Genomic DNA, 6692 nt, shown 5'->3' with positions numbered 1-6692 from the left:
TCCAGAAAATGCTGATATACAGTGACGAGTGTAATATGTTGTGAAAAAGCAGTGGCTCAATCAAATAGTACTGATGTGGTCCTGCTTAATATTTACGAAGTCTAAAACAAGGGTAATATCAAACAAATGAAGAAAATAAAGTTGTGTATTATTCACTACAAATATATGCTCTTAAGGAATCAAAACGAAACGTTACCATTTTGTACATCCCTTAAAACATTTAAAACAATGACGATAGCTAAAACGATTACTATGTATACATTTTTATTAAATATGTAATATGTTCGTTGTAAATACTGCTACTTATTCAATGAGTATTATCTTCATATGAAACTTGTATTGAAGTTTGTAACCAATTAAATGGCGTCCTCATTGAAAGCAGGCGTTTGACAATTAAACTGCTAAAATAAAGTTTGTAGCCAATTAAATAGCGTCTTGATTGATAGCAGACAATTGACAATTAAACTGTCAAATATACTTAACCTGGCCTGCCACTGGATGAACAAACAAATAAACAGAATTCGTCACATAATCTTGTATTTCTCCCATTATCAAGATTTTTAATAAAATTGAAAATCAGTAAATGCAAGATTATTAAATTAAAGAACATTGATAATATTTTTTAAAAGCTTTGACAGTCTCACTCTCAACTATGCGTTTACTTCAGTTTTCAGTTTTAGCACGATTTACAAAACGACGAAATTCATTCCTCTTCTTATGCCCTATTAAGAAGCATATGACTGTGTGGTATCATTGCTTATCCGTTTATATATAACACTTTAATGCTTAAGGTCTCCATTAAGGTAATTGTCCTTGAGGCGACATGCTCAAATTACGTGATACATGGGTAATATATGTTTATCTTTTTTATCGTATGCGTCTTTTGATATATAAATACGCCTGTAATAAAGAAATCATGCTTGCTTTCCATTATAGCAAAGCTTTTGTCAGGGTGCTTGAAACTTCGACATGTGTCAGCCACACAAAAATATAATACATAACCACGATAACTTCTCGCACCATTATCTTGTTTATGACAGACGTTGTTTCTAAACTTCGATCGAAGAGCTAAAAATATTATTTCTGTTCAACTTGTCTCGAGGGATAAACATTTCTGATATCATCACAGTTGTATATCTTTTCCTATTCGATAGTTTACCCAGAAGACTTTATTGATTGGTCATCTTCAATTCATAAGTTTAAATATCCAGTTGGTTCTATTGGTCACTGTCATCCATGCATTAAACGAAGTGCTTTATAAGTAGTGGCTGACATATAACAGATCATATATGCTTCTATAAAGACACACATATCACGATGTGGAATCTCGCTGTTTTCTTGTTCTGCATGTCCTTGTTTGCCGTCACGTTGTCTAGAGGTATTTATTTTTAGCTAATTCAATTGTTTATTTGCTCTTATATATGCACGCTTACTCTTTCAATATATATATATATATATATATATATATATATATATATTGCAAATCTGCTCACATCAGAAAAAGATTGTCAAATAATTCTTAAAGAGAATATGGTCAGATGCACTTTCTACAGTTAATAACAAGAAGTTGCAATTTTGAGTTTCTGAATTACCGTTCGCTAAAACTAAATTTGCCGATCGTTTTACCAGTAAATTGCAAATTTCATAGATATAAACTGAATGCTGAACTATTGTCTTTAAAAAAAAATTGTTCAGACCTCGGTGTCTCATTTTTTACAACTAACTGTTTCATGTATGTTTTCATCTTTCCTGTGTCAATACGCACCTAATATTTCGTTTTATGTATGAGTCTTATTATTATTGTATGATTAAGTCTATTGACATTAGATGTTGCGATTTTGATCATGAAGACAATTTGCAATACAACGAGTGTCTTGTTAGAGAGAAAGAGAGATGTTCCTCAGTTATAACAGTGCTTACGGTGGAAACATCGTTGATAATTAGTGTCAAACGCAATGAAACTTTGTATTACATAATAGAAATCTTACTCTGCCGCTTGTCTGCTAACATGCATCAACGGCAAATAACAACGAGGATTATTTAAAACTTTTGTCCGTGTCATATTAAGTCCAATGAAGTATACATGGATATGTATTTGGTTTATTTCCACTGTATCTCAGTGAAATAGGAAATAACGTTTGAGTATTTTTATTGCACCTATGACAACTTTCAGAGTCTAGCAACTAATTAATTTCCATAGTACATATGACAGTAATGAACGTGTCAAGTTTTGAATGATGTCAATTAGCATCTTCGTTGAATGCCTTATTAATCTTTACCGTGGACTTAATCCAGCCGGAATAATAAAGCTTATACCACTTAATATTAACACAATGCTTTCAAGAAATACAAGCATAACGAGAATTGTACCCTAGAGCAAATATATTGTCTTCGTGTCTCTATCATAAATTAATTTAAACTCATGCTCATAAAACAATTGATTCTAGAAAATAAAACGCGACAACATGGTAGCAATACTGATTGGAATGTTTCGAGTTGATGTGTTGAACAATATAAAATATCACTACTATTTTTTCCAGGGTCAATAGATCATATCATAAAATGCATTTGTTAGTTTATGTATACATCACAAGGTAATCTCCAACAGGATGATGTACATATAATCTTGCACTCATTATCATTTGTTATGAAATTTGTTAACATCGTTGAGGAATGCAAAAGTCCAATCCCAATCAACAGCTCGTGGCATACATAATATAATAACATGTTTCCTATTAAATTATCCCACTTGAATTGAAGGACGCTTCTATTAGACTCCTGTATGAGCGGCAAAGGGAATTATCAGAGTATGACAACCAATGAGATATCCTTTAATCTCCATAGATACGAGCCAAAATTAACATCAACCGTCTCACGTCACATATTGACCAATGACTCCTACTAGAATATCCGAGTGTATTCCGTCGAGATGGTGCTCGTTGCTAGGCAGTTGCATGAGAAGTGACAGGAGCAAAATGACAACCGTTTTTCCACAACAATTCAACCTAAGCAAGACCTTCGACACAAATTAGTAGAGAGGTCCTACGGAAAACCATATCCAAGTATCCAATTATCCAAGTATCCATGTCCAGGGAAATTAATACTATGGTGCAGCGATTCAGTTCCATGGTCTCAGGCTTGCTATTTCATGCCTTCAGAGACGGTGACGAAGGAAACAGCATCAGATACCGAGCTGGTTGTAAACTGTTAAACCTCGAGAGTCGTCAAGAAAGAAAAAACTATGGTCGCCACAGACCTCGACGGAGACTGACAATTTGCTGATTACTGCGCACTCAGCGCTGGATCTGAAGGTGACATGCAAGGCAGCATCGACGAGTTCCAAAATGCTTGCAAACAACTCAGCCTCACGATGAAAACAACAATACAGAGGTAATGTATAAGCCAGAATAGGCAATAGTCAACAGAATAAGATGGAGGTCTTCAGAGTGGTAGTACTACTTTCACTAACATACACCTGCGAATCCCTGGAGAGTGTATCAACGTCATGAAAAACAATTGAACCACTTTTACACTACTAGCCTCAGACGTCTCCTCAACATCGAGCAGCAAGACAGGATCCCGGATACTGAGGTCCTTACAGAAGTAGACCTGCATAATAATTACACGCCATCCTGATGCAATTATTGTTGCGATAGGCATGCATTCAACTCGCATAACAGACCATCGGCTTCCGAAAAGTCTCCTAAATGGCGAGGTATTCTTGAATTATGTTGCAATGAAGAAATGCACCTTTACTCACTCTCACTTCCATCCCAATGTTAATTGTCCATATATAATAATTATCAGACACATGTAGATGTTTGCTTTATTATATCTTGGTCTTTTGATCAATGAGTTCGAATATCAACGTTTAATGGTTCTAGCCCAGTCTCAGTTTCAGTTTCAGGTGATATATCTGGTAAACTTATGTTGATGCAGACGGTGCAAAATATACATATAATCGGTAAATAATGCGTTCGAATGGTGCGTTTGCTGTCAGGAACTGAATATTTAATTTAGCTATAGACATATACATACAAGCAGCGTAAGGATAATATTATACCCATATCAATGGTATATATGATTTGATCATGATTTTCACGAATATAGCTATGCTTTCTAATTTTGAATTGTTACTTGATAGATTTTTTGATTTTGCATTTATTTTTTTTATTGGCGTATTTCTTAACCAAATATTTGGTTATTTTCAGACATTCACAAAAGGTACGCGGACCCGGATGATGAAGGAGCTCTCTTGGAAGCTTTTGTAAGAGCTGTAGAAGAGGGGAAACTAGATATCAACAAGTACGTAGAGCAATAAAAATAACAATATGCCTTGATAAAATATATATGGCATTTTCTCCGCGCATCTTCTTTCTAAAACCCATGGAAGACGGTAAGTTTGTTTTCAATGTCGCGCAACTTAGAAGAAATAAATTACAAGTTCAGGATACAAACATATACTTTCTACCCGCTCAGGCTTTTATTGAGGTAGAAGGTGAAATTATAAAAACAGATGATACTTTATACGATGCTAAAGATACACTCTTCCAACCCCAACAATCCCCCAAAAACACACACAGATGACATCATGCACATGAAGAGTTTGAGCATCGGAATAATATTAAAGTAATTTTCAACATACAAAATGTCTGACAATAAAATATGCACTAACACTAATGTGTGTGTGTGTGTGTGTTTGTGTGTGTGTGTGTGTGTGTCATTTGGATTTTTAACGTAGCTTTAACAATTTTCAGTCATATCGCTACGATGTCTGCAGTGTGACAGTTTATAATGATGTCGAGCACTGGGGCATCATGCCGCAGACATATAGCATGATGTCCCACCCAGTCACATTATCCTGACATCAAGCCGACCAGTCCTAACACTAACCTCTTGATGCTGAGCGCCAAGCGAGGTAGCACTAACACTCATAAATGTGATCATAGTAATACTGCGCAAATAATTTTAGTACCACCAATGTACATCCTGCATATCAATGTAAATTTATTATTTTCGTTGGTATGGTCTGAGTTTAATCACGTGCATATATATATATATATATATATATATATATATATATATATATATATATATATATATATATATATATATTCTTTGCTATTTTCTTTGTATTTACTTTATCGCAAACTGCTATTCTATACATCCGCAATGATATTTAAATCTGTAAATTTCAGTGGAATGTTTCGAATGCATAGTGTAAGCGATTGAAGAATAATAAGCCATTGTTGTCTGAAACAACCAATTACTATTTTGTTTTTCTCTCGTCTGCAGTCTGGTCCAGGAGAAGAGTGGAGACATGAAAAAAAGATGGTGGTGGACTCCAGGGACTGGTATTTTTCCTCAATTCAATGCACCTGAAAAAAAATAAACAAGTCACGACGTAAAAGCAACCCTATTTCTTTAATGTACTCACGATGAAGTTTTCTTGAAATATACCTATGCATCCTTCTAAATAATTGTATGAACGTTTATGTGATATGTTGATACCATTTATGTGAAACAACGATGACAATTGAATTACACATAGCAAATGACTTCTGCAGGGTTTTCATAATACATTGACCTATCGTTAGTATTCAGACTGATCTCATTTCTTAAAATCCAAACGTGTTGTGCACTTCTCTGATATTAATTTGTCATAAGACGTTCATTTGCATAATCCGTATTATATTACAGCCATTTGATTAATTTGGATATGACCAGTTTAGATTGGTTCATAAAAAGATTGATGTATTTATCTCTGACAAAAACAGTTGAAATAAAATCAGTATTGAAACAAATGCTCAACTTACACATTTCCGCCATTGATCCACTAACGCTGAAACATTTCCTTTTTGGGAAAAATATTGACATATGTGATTATCATATTTAAAAATACACAGTAAAAACGAATTACTAATCTTGTTCTTAAAACTGCAAATGATAATCAATTACAATTGTTGATACGATGGTGTTCTGTTGCGAATTGTGTTTATATTTCATTATAAATACACCATATGAGACAATTCCCAGCCAGGCATTTCTTTTTTGTCGTGTAAAACAAGATGTTTACCTTTTTAGGTACCTGTACACAAGTAAGGTTTCAGAAAAGCATGTTTTCAATGAAACGAAAGATGGAAAAAGCTCAATTAGTACACTATATATATCATTTTGAATTACTTTTTCATTTTACGTAATTCACGTACTCACACACACACACACTTGTATTTCTCAATATAAAGTGAACTGATACATATATCTAAGTGTCAAATTCATTTATCATAGCGAATGAGACTTCATGAACATTTAAACCTCAACCCCCAATATGTTCCATCCTTTCTTAGGATTTGAGCTCCCGTTCCTGGGAATCTAAAGATAGTTGATATTACTCCCAGAACTGGTACTACTACTTCTTGGAATGAATACTTACCTTCTAACTAGTTAACTTACATTGATGTAAGTTGTGCACTTTCCGTTCTTTCTGGTGTGTATTCATAATTCTCTATAATTAATTGTATTTACCTTGATTTCTTTCGAAGAAATCCGGAATGACTGTGTAGATAAATGAAAATTAATTACTAGGTCGTCATGCGGGTCTGTCTGTTACAAAAAAAAACCGATTGAGTAACATCATTTTTATCGGTGACGTGTGCTTATTCAGGAGGGAATTTGGGTTAGTGTGTGCAGGC

The 6692-nt window shown here is 34.1% G+C and overlaps 1 long non-coding RNA gene across 1 annotated transcript; it reads left to right on the top strand.

Annotated features, from left to right (window-relative positions):
* The first annotated feature begins 1296 nt into the window (after nucleotides 1-1296).
* On the top strand, nucleotides 1297-5804 carry LOC149783406 (uncharacterized). The gene is made up of 3 exons (XR_016414015.1): nucleotides 1297-1378; nucleotides 4212-4305; nucleotides 5296-5804. It is a non-coding gene; the product is annotated as an uncharacterized LOC149783406 (long non-coding RNA).
* Nucleotides 5805-6692: the final 888 nt, after the last annotated feature.

This window comes from Sinohyriopsis cumingii, chromosome 14, assembly GCF_028554795.1.
Source record: "Sinohyriopsis cumingii isolate HCF-2022 chromosome 14, ASM2855479v2, whole genome shotgun sequence".
Lineage (NCBI taxonomy): Eukaryota > Metazoa > Mollusca > Bivalvia > Unionida > Unionidae > Sinohyriopsis > Sinohyriopsis cumingii.
The sequence above is the reverse complement of the archived record's forward strand: the minus strand, read 5'-3'. Positions and strand labels throughout refer to the sequence as shown.